Source organism: Ambystoma mexicanum, chromosome 6q (assembly GCF_040938575.1).
Source record: "Ambystoma mexicanum isolate Mex_15411 chromosome 6q, UKY_AmexF1_1, whole genome shotgun sequence".
Lineage (NCBI taxonomy): Eukaryota > Metazoa > Chordata > Amphibia > Caudata > Ambystomatidae > Ambystoma > Ambystoma mexicanum.
The window spans coordinates 3,627,229-3,649,702 of record NC_090937.1 but is presented as its reverse complement, the minus strand read 5'-3'; the positions used below and the strand labels follow the sequence as shown (position 1 = coordinate 3,649,702).

At 46.6% G+C, this 22,474-nt stretch overlaps 1 protein-coding gene across 4 annotated transcripts in view; it reads left to right on the top strand.

The window, feature by feature from the left end:
- Positions 1–22,474, top strand: part of TMOD1 (tropomodulin 1) — a 720,714-nt gene that overhangs the window by 260,275 nt on the left and 437,965 nt on the right. The gene's annotated exons all lie outside the window — the stretch shown is intronic.

The window sequence follows — 22,474 nt, the reverse complement described above, 5'->3', positions numbered from 1 at the left end:
AACTAACCGTGGTCTCGGGGGTGGGAGGGCGGGGAGGGTAGGGTGGAGTTGGGGTTATTTTCTTTTTTTTTCTGATATGCTTGACCAACTTCTAATGATATCGGTTTTGTTACCTTCTGTTATTAAACCAATAAAGAAATAAAAAAAAAAAACTTGGACAGCAGTATTGCCAATCAGTATGGCAGATTTACCACTTGATTATGCATGGGTTAACACAGTCCCCATTCATGCAATCAATAGGACAGAGAGGGCGCCAGAGAGCCAACCAATATGGCCGCATCTTAGTGAGCTCCCGCACGGCCCGCAATTAATCCTGTTTAATCCTCCACGTTTCGGCTGACTGCCGCCTATATGCTGCAAGTATTGCTGTCGGAAAGCCTGCATCTTACAGGGCTGTGAAATCCAGCACGAATCGGAGGTTTGGTCCCTTCGATATCTGCCCTGCGCCACCACATGCCATCGCAGCATTGGAGATCAGCAGACAGCCGTGGGCCTCCGCACTCCTCCTAAGCCAGGCAGGGCCCGAGAGAGGAGGGGTGGTCCGGACCGCCGTGGACAGCAAAGGCGGAGTCGAGATCTGCGTTCTGAGCCCCTCTGGAGCCCTCACAGGTGGTGGACCTTCTAGCCCAGCTGAGCGCTGTCACGCACGTGGCGCTGAGCCAGCCGCTGCTTAAACCCCTACTCAGCACGCACGAACGGTGGGCCTCCCAGATCCAATTGAGCAGAGCCGCGTACAAAATAGAGAGCGGAAAACCCACGCTCAGCGGAGTAGGCTACTACCCGAGCCCTCCTGGACATTCACAAGCAACAGGCCTCCCAGACACAGCTGGCTGCAATCGCGTGCAGCATAGTGCACGGAGGACCCGCTTTCAGACAAGCCCACCCGCGTACGCAGGAGGAGCCACCTCGCAGACCGTTAGACCGGAGAGGAGCGGTGGAGAAGGCGGGCCGTTCAAGGCGCTGGTGGTCCCTGCAACGCCGCCCCCCCGCGTAGCGGAGCGGGAGTGGGCATCGCCAGATCAGCCACATTGGTAGAGTCAGAAGGTCTCTACCTCCTCCCCCCCAAATCATGGCGGGATGCCCTGATACGACACAGAGACTCAGTCCCCACAGGTGGACCACCTCCCGCAGCTCACAGACAGAGGCCCAGCTGATGGTCCACGTCCAGTTAAATCAGCCCCCGGCCGACAGAGAACTTTAGCAGAGCGCACAACACGTGAGAGCAATTTCACGCTCCCAAATCTGCCTTGCTACACTCCCCCACAGCGCGCCTCAAAACCAAAGCCCCTGGTTTTACAAGGCTCCCAAAAATACTAACAGAAGAGTAATCCGCTCCTAATGTGAATCCATAGGCCCACTCACTAACCCCCAACATAGCCAAGAAGGAGAGAAGGGGGGGAAAACCCAGCCAAAAGACACTTATATGTGGCAGGGGAAACAGGCCAGCTACCAAGCGTAACAAGCCGTGGATATACAGACTTGCAGCCCTCCGGAGCCTGTCGCCTTATAACCCGGGGAAAACAAGAGAAAACTAAGCTGCCATTGGACACCCCAGCAAAAACTACCCAACCGTGAGACAGTGCTACAAACCTGAACAGCTATCCAAAGCCACTCACAACACTTACACACCAGACAACGGCAGCGAATCTGCGTAGAAGCCAAACCCTGTGCACAAATACCCTCCACTGCGCAAAACAAAATGGGGAAAACTGATAAAATCAGAGAAAGTTAAACTTTGAGATCGGATCGGCGCCTAAGACGCCTAGACTGTTGGAAGAAAATGAGCCTGTGGACAGTATACACCAGGTGGGTGGAGGAGTGGGTACATCAGACATCAGAGAGCTCCTCCTAGATTTGAAGGCAGACATAGGGAGTCTGAATAACAAGATGGATGTCGTGTCCTCCAACGTAGATCTCTTGCAACATCGGCTAGACACTCATACAGAACGCCTAGATGAAGTGGAACACCGGGTGTCCAACCTTGATGATGGAACAGCGGCCCTCGAGACCAGGGTGACACAACTCAAAGCCCAAATGAAGGCCCCAATGCCCAGAGCGAAGACTTAGAAGGCCGCTCAAGACGTAATAATATTAGGATTGTCGGGGTGATAGAACACCAGCTGCAAACGAAGAATGGAGGACTATGTGGAGGCGCTGTGCACCACTCTTTTTGGACGTGAAGCTCTATCTCACCTCTTCATCATCGAGAGAGCCCATAGAATTCCATCGGCTAAGCCCATTACAGGTGCTCCCCCACGTCCAATTATTGCAAGAGTGCTCAATTGCAAAGACCGAGACGCCATCCTACGGCTCGCCAGGGAAAAGGGAGAACTACACCACGATGGCGACAGGATTCACTTCTACCCGGATTTTTCACCTGCAGTACAAGCCCAGAGGAGATCCTTCGTGAGCATCAGGCAAAGGTTCTGAGATAAACAAATCACCTACTGAATGCTTTTCGCAGCTCGTCTCAGAATACAACATAGCGGGAGAATACATTTTTTCCAGTCACCTGAAGAAACCAGCGCATACCTAGACCAAGCTGGATGCGATGCATCAGACCCCAGCCGGGCACGCCCGCAAAGAGAAAGAAACTAAAGAAACCCGAGTTAACCGTCCAAAACCAACAAGAAAATAGAAGATCCCAAAAAGGCAAGTCAGCCAAAACACTCTTCGGAGCTAAGTACTCCAGGGCCGTGCAACTTGGTGGGCCCCTGGTGCGCCTTGCACAGTCAAAGTTCAAGTTAGTTAAATGTTACTGGAAAGGGAAATCTGGGACAGACACGCAGCAATGCAGTCCCGCTCACAAAGGGTATCTAAACGGACAAGTTGGGGGTTGTCCGGGAAAGGAAAGTTACGAGAGTTAAAGTTGGGAAATGCGCCACCCACTGCCCACTCACCTTCAACCCCACCCCGATAATCACGATTCACTTCTACGGACCGCTCAAAGAAGCTCATATACCCCTTCATGCTTATCCTTCGCACAGCCCCTCAACCCCTCAGAACATACTTGGCAAAATCCACTCACATAAGAAAACCAGTGGAATAATTCAAGGTCGCCACATGGAACATTAGAGGAGGTAACCTCCCCTCCAAAACAAGGAAAATCCTACAATACCTCAAGAGACACGAGATGGATGTGGCTATGATCCAGGAGACACATCTCCTCCCAGGAAAGGAACACCAATTGGCTAAGAACTGGGGTTGCCATAGGTACTTCTCCTCATGCTTATCTTATGCCAGAGGAGTAGCCATCCTGATCAATCGCAGAGCATGCTTCCGACTGATAAAAACAGAGAAAGACACCGAAGGCAGAGAGTGTTGGTGAAGGGGGTTCTGGCAGGCACGGAAGTTATCTTCGTTAACTCCTATGGGCCCCATATTGACGGGGCAAAGAACTTCGACTGGGTCCTAACACATCTGGCGGAGGCAGGCTCCGCGACAACCATCTAGGGAGGACATCTGAACACTACGCTTGACCCTACGAAGGACAAGTCAAGGAATACAACTACACCAATTCCCAAGGCGAGCCTACAGGTGCAGGAAATCTATAGTGCCTATGATCTTGTTGACATATGGAGACACAGGAACTGGGAGAAGTGAGATTATACCTTCCACTCGGCAGTACACAACACAAGTTCCCGGATTGACTCCCTGCTGGTCTTCTCGAGTAGACCTTTCCAGTGGGGGCACTGCCAAATTCTTCCTAAAACATTCTCAGACCACGCTGTTATGACTCTCAACTGCAACTCCTCCGTAACCAAACCCAGTCTGCTACAGTAGCGCTTTAAGCCAGGAGCGCTGCAAGACCAGGTGTTTGCATCCAAGTTAAGAGACAAGATTACAACGTTCATAGAAACGAACCAGGGTACAGTCACCTCAGCGGGCACGTTATGGGAAACAATTAAGTGCTTTGTCAGAGGGGTGTGCTTGGCCAAAAGAACGCATTCTCAAACTAATTAGGCGTGAACTAACTACTAGTGAGAAACGACTGAAGTGCCTTGAACTTCAATGCTCCGCCACTAGCGATCCACGTATCCAAGCAGCACACAAAGAAGAACTATTGTCTTCCAGTACCATAGCAGACCGTGAGTCAAAGTTCCTAGGACGAAGACGACTGATCGGTCAATATGGGGAAGGCCAAAAACCAGGAGCCCTCCTCGCGAAGTTGATCAATGCCGACAGGAAGCCAAAGATGGTCGAGAGGATTCGCACGAAACAAGGCACGATAGTGCATACGGAGGAAGAAATCGTGGAAGAATTCAGGACCTTTTACCAAGAACTATACACCTCTAAACACAACTCCAACTCAGATGCCCTACGTGAATACCTAGCAAACACTGAACTCTACTGGGTTGAGAGAGACCTACGTGAACCCCTTAATGAACCTATCACGGCAGAGGAGATCTTAGAGGTGATCAAAACCCTACCCAATACAAAAGCACCCGGGCCTGATTGCCTCACAGGAGAATTTTACAAAGCCTTTACAAGCTCCCTGGCTCCCCTCCTTGTAGAGGTGTACGAAGAGGCACCCTCCGCGAAGCCAACATAATCCTATTGCATAAAACAGGCAAACCCCCTGAGGAATGCTCATCATAGAGACCTATCTCTTTACTAAAGCTCCATAATAAAATTCTAGCTAAAATTTTGACCCGCAGGTTGCTCCCCCTGATGCCAGCCCTGGTGCTCGCAGACCAAGCGGGATTTGTGCCCAGACGCAACACGACCTTCGGCATCAGAAGACTGTTTGGAATCATCGAAGCACTCGATCCCACCCACCAAGCAGTTGCAGTCCTGCTCGACGCCGAGAAGGCCTTCGACTCTGTCGAGTAGCCTTTCCTGTTTGCAGTACTTACCCAGCTAGGCGTCAGGGCTCAGTTCATCAACCTAATATCTTTACTGTATTCTAATCCCCAAGCCACCATTGTCCTAGGGTCAACAAAATCCTCGCTGATCAATCTCCAACAGGGCACCAGGCAGGTCTGTCCACTTTCAGCGCTGATATTTGCATTGGTAATGGAACCCCTAGCCTCTAACCTACGCTCCCAGCAACTCCACAGAGGACTTACTATCGGGCCACAAAGGCTAATAATATCCCTCTACGCGGATGACGTAGCACTATTCATTCATGACCCCATCGAAAATCTAAACCCGGTTATGAGGGAAGTAATAAAGTTTGGCGCAGTTTCCGGCCTGAAAATCAACCACACCAAATCTATCATTTTCCCACTAACCCCGGCGACTAAGCCCTTCACCGATGACTATCGAATTGTATGGGAGATATCACATGTACAATACCTGGGGATACTGAGGTCACTGAACTACCAAGATATATTCCACAACAACTATGAGACAATGCTGAAGTCGCTGCAGGAGACAGTGACCCGTTGGAGGACGCTCCCACTGACCCTATGGGGAAGGGCTTCACTGTTAAAAATGATTATTCTTCCGAAACTACTTTACCTCTTTTCCAACATACCCATCATAATACCACAGTCTTTTTTGAAGAAAATTAAAAGCTTAATCCTGGACCTACTCTGGGCAGGCAAACCTGCAAGAGTGGCTTATACGACACTAATACTACCAGTATCCAGTGGTGGCCTCGCACTCCCCGACATGGAACAATATTATTGGGCGGCCCAGGTGCAGTTTCTTAGCCACTGGTACACCGTGCACTTAGTCAGGCCACACGTTCAGATCGAGCAAGCCCTAGCAACACCCACCTCTTGAGAGTTATCATCATTAGTCAACTCCCTGTGCCCCATACCACTCTGAATTTAGTTCTGCAACCTACGGGATGTGGAAAAAGATGGCCCAAAAATATAACATTCAAGTCAGATTCTCCCCCCTACTTCCAATTAAATTCATACCAGGAATCCCCCTGACATCGGAAAGGGTCTTCCATCAGTGGGTTGCGAAACTCCAGCTAAACTTGCTAGGGGACCTACTCAACGAGGGCACCTTTATTACACCTCAGCAGGCAAAGGAGAGGGGGAGTGTCACCTCCCTAGACACCTTCCTGTACTTCAGACTCCGATACACCCTCCAAGCACTCCTTCCCTCATTCCCTCAGCAACCACCAACGTGGCAATTACTGCACAGTGTGATCAGACACAGGGCGAAGGAAGATTGGTCGCCGCGGTCTACAGATCTCTTGTGTCCGACACAGTACCAACTAATACACGTGCGAAGGCGAGATGGGAAAGACTCCTGCAGACACCAATCCCTGATGAAGAATGGACATACATCCTAAGGCAAACGCAAAAAATCGCATTAAACTCTCAGCTTAAGCAAATTCACTTAAATTTCCTGCATCAAACGTACTTCACACCAGTCAAAAAATGCTTACAGCAACCAGAATCTACGGCGGCGTGTGAGAGGTGTGATGCCCCAGCTGCCGACTTCTTTCACCTGGCGTGGGACTGCCCCAGCTGACCACACTCTGGACACAGGTACTACAGAGTGCTTCGGCAATAGTCGGAGAAGACCTGCAACCCATCCCGACAGTGGCACTGCTCAGGATGACCAAGCAACTAGCACCAGCAATACGGAAACTAGTGGGAGTTCTGCTGACACTAGCACGCAGGAGGATAGCCATGTCATGGGGTCAAGGCCCGGTCCCGACAGTAGAAAACTGGCGTAAGGATGTCCTATACTGCCAAGATGTAGAGACATTCTTTATTAAGACACTACCTCAACATGCTCACCCCCCAGACATATGGGGGCCATTTATCACATACCTTATCAATGAAGCAGAGGAATCCACATCATCCTCGCCTGAAAGACTAAGCATTCAAGACATGTTTCCTAGACTATCCAAACACAGGAACTGTCATCCACACCTATATTGACTGGGCTAATGTGGACACATTAGCGAACCCGGAGAGCTGGCAGAGAGGTGGGAGGGTGCAGGAATTTGGAATGGCGCATGTTTGATGCACACGGATATGGGTGCGGTAGTTTTGTAATGTTTCATGAAAATTGAAAAATGAAGTGTTTTAAAAAAAATGCAGTCTATAGGACTCCCTGTGGGGTTCGGAGGGAAGTATCGCTGGCCGTGATTCTGCCTGCTGTCATTTTCCCAGTATTTGCCCGTTCAGTGGAGCAAATGACTCCAGGGGTAGAGGTGTTTGCTCCATTGTTGCAATAAACTCGTGACTTGGTGGTACAGAAAGGTGGTGGAACATTGGTAGTAACACAATAACTGCCACTTTTTACCATACCAGCAAACCCGGAAAGAGCCCCACACTGCTTAAAAATAAAGCAAACTGTTATAGCTGTGCATCACAGGAAATAGCTGTTGTGATAGTCTAAGATGCCACAGCTGTCTGCGGTGTGTTTAGACTAAATATGAAATCATTACACACATAGGGTTAAAGGGCCTGATAATAAAGCACATGGAAGCAAGAGTAAACACCATACATGGGACACCTATAGTAATATTCATTTGTGTGATCCTTTAAAGAAAATTGGTGATGAGCCAAATATCAATGTCCCTGGATCCTTTTAAATTCATGGATTGTAGTTTGGGCGCTATGACAAAGACCCCCGCCTAATCTTGGGGACCGATAGTGGTGTGGTTAAAGGGGTCAGGGTCCACCCCCGAGCAAGTGAATACTAGACCCAGAGGAAGTATACGAGGGACCCCAATCCACCACAACTAGGTCCTGCACTAAGGCAGGGTGTAGTCACAGACGCATAAACAGTCTTCCCAAGCCTGCCAACACCTGTGACCCCCCCCCACACCCCAAACGCAGGATTGATCATAGGAGCTTTTGCAACCTCACCATCCCCAAAGACGGCAATGTTTACCTGCAGATGGTCATATGATCTTTCACCCCTCAGCCCCCGCTGCTCGTACTGATATGCAGAAACCCCAAGGGGATAGTAGCAGGGGCATTCACATCCCCGCCAGTACTAAGCAGGGCCACCAAGCGGGCATTGACACCCTCACTGCTTATGCTAATACGCATGACCACAAAAGGAGCAGGCACAGGGATACTCACACCCCCACCACCTCTTCCTCTACCAGTAACTTCTACAGGGATAAGGGGCTGCTCAAAACCATTAGAGAGACTCCTTTATATGAGGTGAAAACACGTAGGGCTGCATTACGACCCTTGCAGACAGCCGTGCCTGTAATACAGGCATGGCTGCCGCCGGAGTCGTTTTTTTTCCGGCGCCCTGGAATGGGAAATTACCAGGGTCTTACAACCCTGGCGGACCCGGTAATTGCCCATTCCAGGGCACCGGAAAAAAAAACGTTCAAGGGTTCAATGGGAATGGGGAAGCCGCATGGCATGCACCGGCACCATTCGTGATTGGTGCCGTTGCATGTGGCATGATGTGCGCGCGGGTGCGGCTCTGCCCGCCAGGTCCGCCTGGTGGACAGAAAGGCACCCGTGAGCACAACTCGTAGTTTGCCAGTCCGAGAACTACGTTACCAGCAAGCTTCCGGTACCGTAGTTCCCGGACCAGCAAACTTGTAATGAGGCCCTTAGAGTGTCAGTCAAGCTCCCAAGCTAGACCCAATCTTCCAGAGAAGGGAAGGAAGCCTGCACCTTAAGGGAACAATGTTAGAACCATTCCACGCCCTGGACAAGCAGAGGAACTATTTTATTTTTTTCACCAATAATGCTGAAGAAACCATTTCACATTGTTACTCAGGCTCGCACCGCCTTCAGATGCCCCGTTGTTACAAAGTTTCACTCAGACAGTGAGGCCGTGATTGGCGCACTATGCAAAAACAAAGAAACAAACAAACCCCATTCTCTCAGTGTTGCAGGGATTACAAACTCTCAAATTATCCATAAAGTGTAAATGTAACAACTCCCTGTGCTTACCTGAAGACTTTCTAATTCTAGATGTACAGGCTAGGAGAGCAGAGGGACAAGTGAATGGCAGCAGAGATTCCAGGGGACGGAGGGCGTCGATGGCCCTTCTGGAATACACGACTATACTACACCAGTGATCTCAAATAAGGGTGAAACCAGGTATGAAGTTGTCTGCAGTCTTGAGAAATGTCTGCCATGGGTTGATTAAGCTATGTATAAAGTAGTACTGCCATATAAGTCAACAGCAATCTTCTGGAGCAAAAGTCTTGCGTTTTAGCTAATTTGCATACCCACAATGCCTTGCTGATGTGGATCTGAATTGTAGGTGAACTTCAAGCGATAGTTACTGGGTGACGTTGTGGCATGTGCAACTTGGAAGAACTGGATTATTCACTGAAAAAACCTTAGTTAAGGTGCAGTTAAGTTGTGCAGATTTAACGCACCAAACTCCTTGGAATTCAGCGGATGTGGGAAGTCATGACAAGCTTAACTTGGCACGCTCCCGTTGATATCCCCCATATTGCCATTTTGTATGTCATTGTGAATCCCTTCTCTTTTAATATATATGTGTTATATGCCGACACTCCCGGAGGAGACCCGGCTGGCAATGGACCAGCCTGTCACGGCTGAGGAAATTGCTGAAGCGATCAAAGACTTGGCATCCAATAAGGCTCCAGGATCAGACGGATTAGGAGCGGAATTCTACAAGGAGTTCCGCGAGGAGCTAGTGCCAGTGCTGTTACAGGTGTGGGAGGAAGCCCTCCAAAGCAAAACACTGCCCCCAATGATGAGAGAGGCCATAATAACTGTACTCCCTAAACCCTGTCGCCCATCACAGGACATATCGTCCTAGAGGCCTCTCTCTCTTATAAACACGGATGCCAAGATATTTGTAAAAGTGTTGGCCAATAGGCTTCTACCAGCAGTCCCGAAACTTGTACACCCCGACCAAAGCGGGTTTATCCCCGCTAGATCCATGGCCCTCAACCTTCGTAGACTTTTTGGGATCATGGCCCAAATAGACCCGGGGAGGAAAGCAGTGGCCATATTCCTAGATGCCGAAAAGGCCTTTGATTCAGTGTCATGGCTTATTTACTAGCGGTACTGGAGGCATTTGGTATCGGCCCTAACTTCATCAGATATGTGAAATTGCTATACACGGAACCTGGGGCGCGAGTGCTGAACAATCAATCCATCTCTGATTTATTCCTATTGGAGAGGGGACCCAGGCAGGGTTGCCCATTCTCACTTATATTATTTGCATTAACGATAGAGCCGATGGCGATTGCGGTCAGGCTTAGACACTCAGATAGGGGTATAAATCTGAAGGGCTCTACCCAGCTAATCTCCCTTTATGCGGATGACACGCTTTTGTATGTTCGTGAGCCAGAAAACAATATTGCACCCATTATAGCAGAGATTCAGGAATTTACTGCTCACTCAGGATACTCCATTAATAAGGCCAAGTCGGAAATATTGCCACTTACACCGGCAACCAAATGCCCCAATTCTCTATGCGGACTCAAATGGTCTGAACAAGGCATTAGATACCTGGGGATACTTGTCTCGAGAGATAAACATACGCTATATACAGATAACCACGAAAACGCACTAAAGGCCTTAAATACCAAATTGCTGCTATGGGACCGATTTCCGATATCATGGCATGGAAGAGTTGTGCTTCTTAAAATGATAGTCTTGCCCAGGCTCCTATATCTCTTCGTTAACATCCCCATATGGCCGGGTCGACCCTTTTTCAATAAACTTAGATCAATGGTGACGTCCTTTCTTTGATGGAAAAACCCCAAGAATAGGATGGGAAAAAATGATTGAACCATACTCTTCAGGCGGCATAGCGGCACCTGATTTTGAACTATACTACTATACTGCCCAAGCCCAATTCTCGAGATACTGGTATGATGAAACCGATGCCCCCCCCACGTGGCGATAGAAGAACTCACCATGCACCCCACGAATATACAGTCTGTGATTTTTGACACACGCTACAGAGACACATGTGAGTTTAACCCGGTGAGCTGTACGGTTGGTGCTTGGAGGGCTATATTTAAAAGATTGGGAGCTGTGTCCCCCTATAGCCCAGAGGTTCCTCTCTGGAATTACCCCGACATACCGCCAACGCATGATAGCAGCTTGCGCGAGGCTTGGGATCCCAATGAGGAGATGAAACTGGGTGAGATGTTCATTGACGGGAAATTTGCAACCCTACAGGAAGTCACTGGGGCAGTTGGCGGGGGTCCACTTAAGGTACTTCAATACTATCGCATGAGATCAGCCTTTCAGAAACACTGGGCACCCTTCCCTGATGAACCACCTACTCATCCATGTATACAACTGGTGACGTCCAGGAACAGTCTGGGGATCTCCAGACTATATGCTGCAGTCCAAGCACATTCCCCCTCGACTAACCTGGTTAAAGTTAAATGAGAGAGGGATCTACAGGTCTTCATAGATGATAAAACCTGCGACAGATACGTTTCGCTCACCAAAAGGGTTTCCTTGAACGCTGGCCTACGCCTGATCCAGTTTAAAATTGTAAGCAGACTACACTACACTCCAGCCAAACTAGCCAAGTTTGCGCCAGATGGGTCCGGAGAGTGTCCCAAATGCAAAGTAAGTCGGGCTGGCGCATTCCACATGTACTGGGGGTGCCCGATAGTGGCGGGTTTCTGGAAAGAGGTGGCTGATATGCTAGAAGAAATCACACAAGTTCCTCCTGCACTAACCCTGCAGAAATATATGTTTGGGGACATAGGCAAGTGCTCTGAAAAGGTCAGGAGACTGTTCAACGTTTCATGCGCAGTGGCCAAAAAATGCATTTTACAGCAGTGGAAAGGTACTGGCCCACACAGCATGAAACATTTACTTCGGGAACTGACATATGTAAACGAAGCTGAAGAGCATTTTGTCCTCACCCGCCCAGCAGCAAGCAGACTTAAAGATATATGGGGACCCTTCAGAATGTACTTATGTGACATGATTCCGGATGATGACGAAACTATGTAACCCTTGGCACCTCGATGATATGTATATTAGTTGATTCTCCTGTATTGTGGAAACAATGTAATTGTGCTGTGTATCTTTGTGGCCACTAATAAAAAGAGTTTAAAAAAATATATATATGTGTTATAATATGTATGTGCTCATGGGCTTTGCAACGGGAATGCGTAAACATTTTCGGGTTTCCTATCAAACTTGATTCTTGATGCTCACCTTAAATAGTGCGGCGTCCAGCAGTATTAAGAGAGACTGCTCTGAAGAACCAGAGTATCTGCAATACTCACGAGATTCAGCTGAAAGATTCAAGGAAAGAAAATACCCTAAAGGAGTTATTAACAGAGCATATGAGAAAAATATAGTTCTAAAAAGAGAGGATTTACTGATAAAAAAAGAAGGTGGAACAAGAGGATGCAGGACCACCTAGATTCATAACCACATTTAACATGCAATCTCAGTTTGTCTGGAAAATTCTGGACAAACACTAGAAAATCCTTAAGACCGATAGAGATATGAGTGCTAATATAGGCCAGAGGGTGACAGTTACATATCGAAAACTGCCATCTATCAGAAACTTGGTGGTACCTAGTTTGTTTGTAAAAAAAACAAAAAAAGCAGGAGAGATGAATTGGCTTACATCTGCCAAAAAAAGGTTTTTCAGATGCGCGAAATCCAAGGCATGTAAATATGGCATAAATGTTAAGGAATACATTCCCCCACATACCAAGAGAAAAGCATAAAGAAATAAATATTTGACATGTGAAAATACTTTTGTAAAATATATACTAAAATGTAGCTGTAACACATGGTATGTGGGGAGTACCATGGATAGAACCAAAAATAGGATTTTGTAACACATGCGTGCAATCAAAAATAAAGACTATTCGAATGTCCTACCTAATCATTTTGAAGAAACCCATAATGGCAATCTTGAATCTCTTTAATACTTTGTGATTGATCAGATAGAGACATACCCCAGAGGGGAGATGAAGAACTTAAACTTCGTCAAAAAGAGTCTAGCTACTGTGAAGGGTCGGAAATGTGGGGTAGATAACTTGGTAAGGGGATTGTACAAGATGCCATTTTATTCATTTAAAAAGGTTTGATAAACACCTCACTATCCTTACCCTAACGAGGATTTCCCAGCCTATCAAAATAAACTAAAGGAAACACTCTCACAAAAGGAATCTGTCCCTCACACCTATACATACATCAAAATCATAAAGGAAATATATGGCAATTCAAATGTATCAGAAATAACAGTTAAGTTCAACACAGACCCAATAACTGTATATCCTTGTAACCTGGGTTGGTTCCCCTTCCCCAGATACAATGCAGGACTTTTCACTCAACAGTTCAAATAAACAATGTCCTTTTGTATCCAAGTTTGAATCATAAAAGTTCTTCTTACTCCAAATGTCTTCCACTTGGACTTTCACAAATAGTTCACGTAGGTGACAAGTCTTTGTCCCTCCACGTACAGCTAAAGGTTCAACACAACGTTTTCTTCTTGAGAAATTAAATACTACTACAATTTCTTCTGTATCAACAACAAAATGTGTAGGGGTGATTCCACAAATGTTCATGGAACACTTTAGTGAGCTTGTCACATTTTATTCTTGCCAAAAAAAAAGAAATCTGCCAGGACAAAAAGCTCCTAAATATACTACAAGCACTAGGTGCTGAGGTCAACTTCAAATCATTTAGAAAGTCTTTAATTTTCAAACATATTAGCAATCACAGCTTCTTGTAGGAAAACATGTTACACATTGATGCTGTTTGATCCACTCTTGATTTTGCCACTGGCAATGCAGGTTTTGTTCCTCTCCTCCAGAACAATCTATATCAAGAGGGCCCTTCTCCTGCCTCTTCTGTTTCCCCACTTTCACATCAACAAACTGCTGACTAGGATTCTGTCTTAGACTGTTTGGCTTAGGCAATGCATGTTATCTTGCTAACTGTTGTCTTTTTCTCACTCATTCTGGCAGCAGCAGTTAAAACCCTTCTGCAACAATGTTTTCTTGTCATTTAGCCAACATACTTTATAGGTTCTGTAAGGTATTGCCCCCTCTTTACTTTGGCTTTGTATCTTTTGGCCAACTTGATTGCCTTTCTTTTTTTGGCATTGGTATTGCCTTTTATAATCATGCTGATAAAGCTTTCCTTCTTGCCTCTTTATAAAGTTCTTAATTCGCCAATAAGATTTCTTTCTTTCAGTTTGGTATTCAAAATACTTAGTATTGTTCAGCGATCGCGTACAGAGCATACCAGGGTTACCTACTGATGGTAAACTCACTGGTTTGGTCATGCACGTCCATGTTATCCGCTTTTCATCCTTGTTCTGCTTCTGCTGCCTCTGTCTGTATGGCAGGCTGCTTCTCGGCTCCTGGGGTCCATGCCGAACAGGAAAGGAGCGTTACTCGCTCCAAGCGTCAACTGGTGCTCGCCTGCCATCATGACACATGACACAACATGCCCACAGGAGAGCCTCTCTCTACAGGGGGAAAGTCACACCCAATGCCGCATTCTGCTGCATGAACTCTGCAATTCAGGTTTTCCACCATGGAGACCCTCTCAGGACCGACACCTGCTTTCCAATTAGCAGCGGCTCTAGCATCTCCCTTCTGCTTCCACAACAACTGCAACTGGTGGGGTGTGCAACTCCACCCTCTTGTTCCTAATGGCCTACACCTGAGGGGGCTTTATATATTCAAAAGTCCCACTCTGGTGTGGGTCATTGTTAGGGAGAATTCTCATTTTATGGCTAATTTCCCTTACCTATAGAGTCCCCCAGCAGCTTTGCTGGATTTGGAGGGTTTGTTTTTTTCTCCTGCTCCGAGTGTGACCCTTTTCCCACTCTTAGACATTTTTGCTATGTGTGTTCTAGGCTATTTTATGTGTTTAAATGTCTATGGGGTTTATCTCACCCTCATAAGAACCATCTTTATACACACGTGTCACACAGCACCTTCAGTGCAGTGACACAGGGGTCTCGTAGCGACCCACAAACATAGACTCCATACCCTGGGACTGACTACTGTCTCCCAGGGCATGTAAAGTCCCCATTGACTTTACTAGTCAATTTTTATGCACTAAACAAGTACAACCCATTTTACTATGGAGGTACTGGGAAGGGTTAACAGTTTTTTCCTGGTGTTCATTTTCAAGAGGGTACCGTACAGTCCCTCTCTAAAAGGTTTCTGGCTGGTGGCAGTGGTTATTACTGAAAATATTCGACCGCAAATATTTCCCTATGGGATTTTCCCATTGTTCGAGGCTACCACTTTTTCTGATAGCCTCTAACCTACTGCCGGTTTATTTTATTATTAACTTTACTCCGGTAGGTTTTATTTGCCAGAACTTTGATATAGATTCTTTCTTGTGTCTTTCTCTAAACTCCTAACCCAGGTCGGGGATCCTTTGTTCGTCCTTTTGGCAGGCTTCTGCCAAGAAGCCCTCCTTTCGCCGCCACTGAGTCTGGGGTGGGTCCGTTGTGTGGGAGGGGGAGTAGGACCCCTGGACAGGGCTGCCGCAGCAACCCATGTCACACTCTAACCTGATAGGCTGGAGGGTCTCCCGCCAAGATGACCACTCCACTGTGAGGGTGACAGCTAGGCTGTATGAATGGGGATCTTTTTGCATAAAAGCAGGGTCCTGAGGACTGGAAGAGAAAGACATCGCCACTGGAACTGAGGAACCAAAGAGGAGGGAAGCCAAAGACATCTGCAACGACTGAACCACCGGTGAAGCCCTGCTGCAGCGTCTCACCACTTTTCTCCACACGACGAGAGGAGATCTTCATCTGAAAGAGCCTTCTTCCCTTGAGCTGGTGGGGCCAACCAGTTTGCCAATCGCCTTCCCGGACCTGCCCTGGCCGGATCGCCAGTGCCCTGCACTTGGAGGCCGGATAGCCAGGCAGCCATCCACCCGGACCGCGATTTAAAGGAGCGTACCTTTTATTTCGTTTGGCAGCACAGCGGCTGGTTTCATCCCTGGGTAGTGCAGTAACTGGAATCTTCCTCCACAACGAGAGCCTCTCTTCCTCTGCTGGATTCCCCTGAACTTCAGTAACTACCAGGAACATCCGCCACCACAGGAGCCTCTTCATTTTAAGGTACTTTGTTCCGCCAGGTCTCCCTTTTCTGTGTGATAGCGCTAAAGGTGTTTTAAATCCTTTACCTACCTGTTGGGTTGGCCGCCCCTTTCATCTAACATTGTCTTTCGTCTTCTGCATGCACCTTTTCGAATCGCTAACCAAAGACTTGACTGCAGCTACAAGAACATTTAGCTACTGGGCTCTTTGCCCTGTACCACTGACTCTGGCACAGGCCTTTTGACTCTGGCTGAATTTGTTAGAACTGCCTTTTCTAGATTGCTTCTCAACTAGAACTGTGTTGGTGCACCTGAATCTTATAACCATCTTTTCCTTCCCACTTTTAAAACTTGTGAAGTGCCATTTTGCTCGGTTTTCATTTAAGTATTCTCTATGCTAAAGTACTGCCTTGTCTAAACTTGTTCACAAACTTATTGGGAAGTGTTGCAAAGGTGCCTAAGAAGATATTTCTGTATAACTTGTACTTTCCCTCCCTTGTGAGAAATTGCTAGAGTGACATTTGTGTTTGGTTTTCACTGTGCCGTTTTGCTCAGTTTTCACTCTTGCTCAAACTTGTCTACAATTTAACTAGAGAGTTGTGTATACTTTTCTTGACTGATTTTAACTTGCTTTATTAACTGTGATTACTGTGTTGAACTAGAAGTGTGTAAAATAAATATATATTCTTTTTAATACAAAGCTTTGGTCAGTGTTTCCTTGTGCCATAGCACTGTAGTCCTACTGTGTAAACCCTGAATACTGCTCATCTCCTTCTTGATATAAGTCTGACTGCTTAGCCACAACTACCAACTAAATCTTTGTGGTACAGACTGATACCAAAGGGGATTTATTGCTCATACCTGTAGTCTTAATCTTCTGTAGTGCTCCCTAAGGGAACGGCACAGGATTCTGCCTAACAGTCATTAGAACCACTAGTCTGCCTATTGCAGTTTATGGCCTCTGTGGCCCTCTTCTGTCCCAGTACTTGAAGTCCCCAATGTTTCTATTATTTATTTCTTTACATGGTTCAAATGTACAATAAACCTTTAAGAGTTTAGGGTCCGTAGGGACATTATTAAGGGAGACATCCAAGTTTTTACTGACCTGGTGTCCCCCCTATGTGATCCTCCCACAGAACACCACCCACAGGCCTGGGATCATAAAGCTTCTGTCTTTCCCTGGCCACCTGAGACGGGCCCCAGTCCAGGGTTTCCGGGGGAATCGCCTCTGATTCATTTCATAACCTTCCCCTAATGTCACTGGTTTTCACAATCTCTATTGAGAATCGTGAAAGGACATCAACATTAGTTTGTTCCTTTCCTTTACGATGATCAACCGAGAAGCAATAGGGATGTAAAAACCACTGCATGACTCTGGCATTGGTATCTTTCCTCAAACTCAACCATTTAAGAGGAGCATGGTCAGTGACTAATTGAAACTTGTGACTTGTCAGATAGTGTTTTAAATTAGTTATAGCCCATTTAATGGCTATGGCTTCAAGTTCCAAAGTAGTGTAATTCTTTTCTCAGGGAAACATTTTTCTACAAATGTATTGTAGAGAATGGGGTGTTCTATGCCATCATGTATTTGCGATAACACAGCCCCAATACCAGTATGTGAAGCATCTGTCTGTAAAATAAAATGTCTATTGAAGTCTGTCACCTTCAAGACAGGTTCACTACATACGATCTGTTTTAATTTGTTAAAACATACTTGGTCTTCTGGACTCCATTAAAGTTTTTGAGGTTCTGAATTTCTAAATGTATCACTAAGAATGTAAGTGCTGGAAGGGAATTTTGGAATGACCTTCAAATATACAATAAGTCATTAAGACTGTAGGGTATTTAGGGAAGTTATTAAGGGAGGCACCCAGTGGTTCTCCTCCCCCACATCCCCCCAGCTCCACATGTGATTCTCCCGCAGAACACCACCCCCAGGGTTGGGATCAGGAAGCGTGTGCCATTCCCTGGCCACATGAGAAGGGTCCTAGGCTAGGGTTTCCGGTTCAATCACCTCTGATTCTTCACATTACATTATAAATTGTGATACTAAAATGCCCACGGGACATAACCTGGACGAAGCGATGCATGTATTTATAGGAGTTTGAAAATATAATATTTAATGGTCTGAAAGTCTGAACAAAGTTGCATGAAGTTTTATGTTCTCTGTGGTTTTTTTTTAAACTCTTTATTTATTATTATCAATAAAAATATAACAAAAGGTTACATCCCAGGCCACAATGGAATAAACCTCACCATAACAATAACAGAACTGATAATGTAAAATGAACATTAATCTTATCATCAACAAACTGACTGAATTTGACCTAGCCTAAAATATAACCAATGAGTAAGAATCCGACAATCACAAACAATTAGGACAACATCACACAAACACATAAAAAACACAACCACCCTCCCACCCCTAACACATTCATTAGAATTAAAAGCAACCCCAATTTATCACAGTACAATCCAGGATCACCCATAAAGATGAATGAAGCTTCCTCACATCTCATCAGAAAGTTCTCCCTTGTGCTGCTTATAATACACTAATGGATATTTAATCTTAGAACTTTTCATCAGTTTTAAATACGGTAGAGAACCGACGCCATCAAGAGTAAAGGATTAGAATGCAAGGCTTCTTGTAAGTTATTAGCTGGTTCTCGAACTATACGAAAAGGAGTAGTATTGATCTTAAATGACATGCACAAATTGTACGTGCATTAATTCCAGGATTGTGAGAACATGGTCTTGGTACCAAGAGAAACACTGCACATGCACTTTAAGAAATGGGAAAAGAAATATATAACAACTCATTTTCAAAAAGAAACATGTGTGAGGATTACCCGTTCCCATTACCTCAATTGGAATAGTCTGTGTTGATCAATGAGCACATGATAGCACTGTATTATGTTTGTGCATTGAATGTAATATGATGCAATTTATTTCAACAGTCCACATTGTTTAGCTTTTTATGTCTATAAATGAATACAGGGTATTTTAGTGCTGTTGTTACACCATAATTGCAGCACGGTGCACTTTACCTTAAGAATGAAGTTATATGTAACAGCTGACATTGAGAGTGACCGGATATGTTTGCGCAAGAACGCTATTAATGTGGACATGCACAAGACACTTTATTATTATTGAGGAATAAGATTTAACAGGTGAGACATTAAAGTCACTGGTGTCATGAAATAAACCCTCCCCCGTAATACAGTCTCTCCGGGAGACTTTATTGTGAAATAAAGTCTCCCGGGAGAATTCATTCTGAAATGAAATCTCCCCTGTGAAAAAAATTCTCCCCCATGACAAGAAATTAATTTCCTTTCATTTTGAACCCTTCAACATATGGCTTTTTTTTAAAACCGTGTCTTTACTTTTCGAGGGAGGGTTTTGGAAAAATGCAGTCAGATGAGTCTCTTGAAATATTGGTGAGCCGTCACCTTGATATGGAGAGACTCTGTAGCATAATAAACTCTCCCCCTTGAAAGGGGAGACTCTGTACAAGAATAAACTCTCCCTCTTGAAGGGGGAGACTCTGTATCAGAATACACTCTCCCCTTGATGGGGGAGATGCTGTAACAGAATAAACTCTTCCCCTTGAAGGGCAGACTCTGTAGAAGAATAAACTCTCCCCTTGATGGGTGAGATTCTGTAACAGAATAAACTCTCCCACTTGATGGGGGAAACTCTGCAGCCGAATAAATTCTCCCCCTTGGAACGGGAGACGCTGGGCCTCATTACGGCTTTGGCGGTAGCCATGCCGCTATTGGCGGCATGGCTGCCACCAAAACCGGGTCCGGGTCTGGGTTCCCTGAATGGGGAATTACCGGGCCATTTCGAGTTTGGAGGGTCCGGTAATTCCCCCCTACAGGGAACCCAGGCCCAGACCTTCCCCATTCCCATTTGAGCCCCCATAGGGCTCAATGGGAATGGGTGCAGGGAGCTAACAACGGGGCGATTTTGACCGGCCCGTTGTTAGCTCCCTGGACCCCTCGCGGGACCCGGTAACGACATCTGGTTTTATCAGGCGTCCTTACCGGGTCCCGCGAGGGGACCTCGTAATATTGAGGAATGGGTTAACGGGTGCCGCCACCTTTAGCGGCACCCGTTAACCCATTCCGCAATTCTTGTAATGAGGCCCTATGTATCTAAATAAACTCTCCCGCTTGACGGGGGAGGTTCTATATCAGAATAAACTCTCCCCTTGATGGTGGAGATTCTGTAGCAGAATACACTCTCCCCCTTGATGGGGGAGACGCCGTACCCAAATAAACTCTGCCTCTTGAGGGGGAGATACTGTGTCAGAATAAACTCTCCCCTTTTAAAGGGGAGACTCTGTATCTGAATAAACTCTTCCCTTGACAGGGGAGGTTCTGTATCAGAATAAACTCGCCCCATTGATTGAAGGGGGAGACTTCATACCAGAATAAACTCTGGCCCTTGAAGGGGAGCCATTGTGTCAGAATAAACTCTACCCTTGATGGGGGAGATTCTGTATCAGATTAAACTCTCTCCTTGATGGGGGAGACACTGTAGCAGAATAAACTCTCCCCCTTGACATGGGAGACTCTACCAGAATAAAATCCCCCCCCTTGAAGGGGAGACTCTGTATCTAAATAAACTCTCCCCCTTGATGGGAGAGGTTCTGTATCAGAACAAACTCCCCTTGATGGGGGAGATTCTGTAGCAGAATACACTCTTCCCCTTGATGGGGGAGAGTCTGTACCAGAAATAACTCCCCCCCCCCTTGAAAGGGGAAACTCTTTACCAGAATAAACTCTGTCCCTTGAGGGAGAAAGACTGTCAGAATAAACTCTCCCCATTGAGGGGAATGACTATGTAACAGAATACACTCTCCCCCTTGAAAGGGGAGACTCTGTAGCAAAATAAACTCTCCCCTTGATGGGGGAGATTCTGAATCAGAATAAAATATCCCCTTGATGGGGGGACTCTATATCACAATAAAGTCTCCCCTTGATGGGGGAGATTCTGTATCAGAATACACTCTCCGCTTGATGGAGGAGATTCTGTAGCAGAATACACTCTCCCCTCTGATGGAGTAGACTCTGTACCAGAATAAACTCTGCCCCTTGAGGGGGAGACACTGTGTCAGAATAAACTCTCTCCATTGAGGGGGTGACTCTGTAGCAGAATACACTCTCCCCCTTGAAAGGGGAGACTCTGTATCAGAATAAACTCTTCCCTTGATGGGGGAGATTCCGAATCAGAATAAACTCTCCCCTTCATGGGAGGGAGACTCTGTATCACAATAAACTCTCCCCTTGATGGGGGAGATTCTGTATCTGAATAAACTCTCCCCCTTGATGGGGAGTCAGTTCACATTTGGTAATAAATAATTAAATATTCTCACTACAGTATTTGTCAAGGTACTGGCCTCTCTTTTTGTTTGCACTTGGTTTACTCTGAGCTCACCCCCATTCTCCTAAACTCCTGGTAGCTGCAGACGACCACACGACACACAACACCTAACACAAGGACTCCCATAGGCACAATACGACTAACACAGGAAATTGCCCACCACGACTTTGTGCACAGTGCAGGGTATATTATCCAGCACTGGGGCACACCACTGAATCCACCTATGTATAATGACGCAAGACGGAAAGGTCAATGTCACCCTGCCTGTCTTAACACGCGATCAGCCCAGGGTTAGTATAGCTAATGGCACCAGAATATTCTCTGGCCAACCGTTCTTCTCCCTCCCCCATTCACTAGTTTCCCCGGAAAAAAAACACTGCCTCTCCGGGCGGCTACTCACCACATGAGTAAAGTGTGGTGGTGTAAGTGGGCCAGGATGACCGCATGAGTTAGCTGCTACTCCGTTCTCCGAGATCATTCGCAACACGCTTTCCCTTGAACAGGGGAAAGTAAAACAACAACTGCTTAGTGATCAAACCAACCAAAATCCCCCCCAACCCCCGGTTCTTTCAATCCTCTGAGGAAACCCTGAGTGTAAAGCAAAGGAACAGGTCCGTGACCGCTCCCCTTACTTTACCCTTTTTTTCCTTTTTTCCATCTCTTTTTTTCCTTTTGTAATAATCCCCTGTCTTTCCACCAGCACTAGTACCTCTGCGGGAGCACCCGTCACTGGGCAGAGGTAAACTACTTCCTCAACACGTAATGATGGACCAAAGAACACAATCATGCCGCTCTGCTCCTCACACTGACAGGACTTGTACAACTAACCAAGCCTGTCTATGAAACACTACAGAGAAGGTACAGCAATGCAGTTTAGGAATGCCTTTCCTCCCCCTCACTTTCCCACTCCTACCTCAAAGCCACACACAGCAACGTGCGAGAGCGACCCTGCTCTGTCCCTCACAGAGCGGTGCTGGCAATATGGAAGGCACAGGCCGACTATCTCCCTCGGCTCCGGACACCAGCACACCCTCTCAACCCTAGTTGGGGGAGAGGGAAAGGCCAGACTGGAATGAGGACAGCCTCAGGGGACGTCCCTTCAATGCAGAGAGCCTGGCTCCCCTCTCTGATTCCCCAGAGCTTCT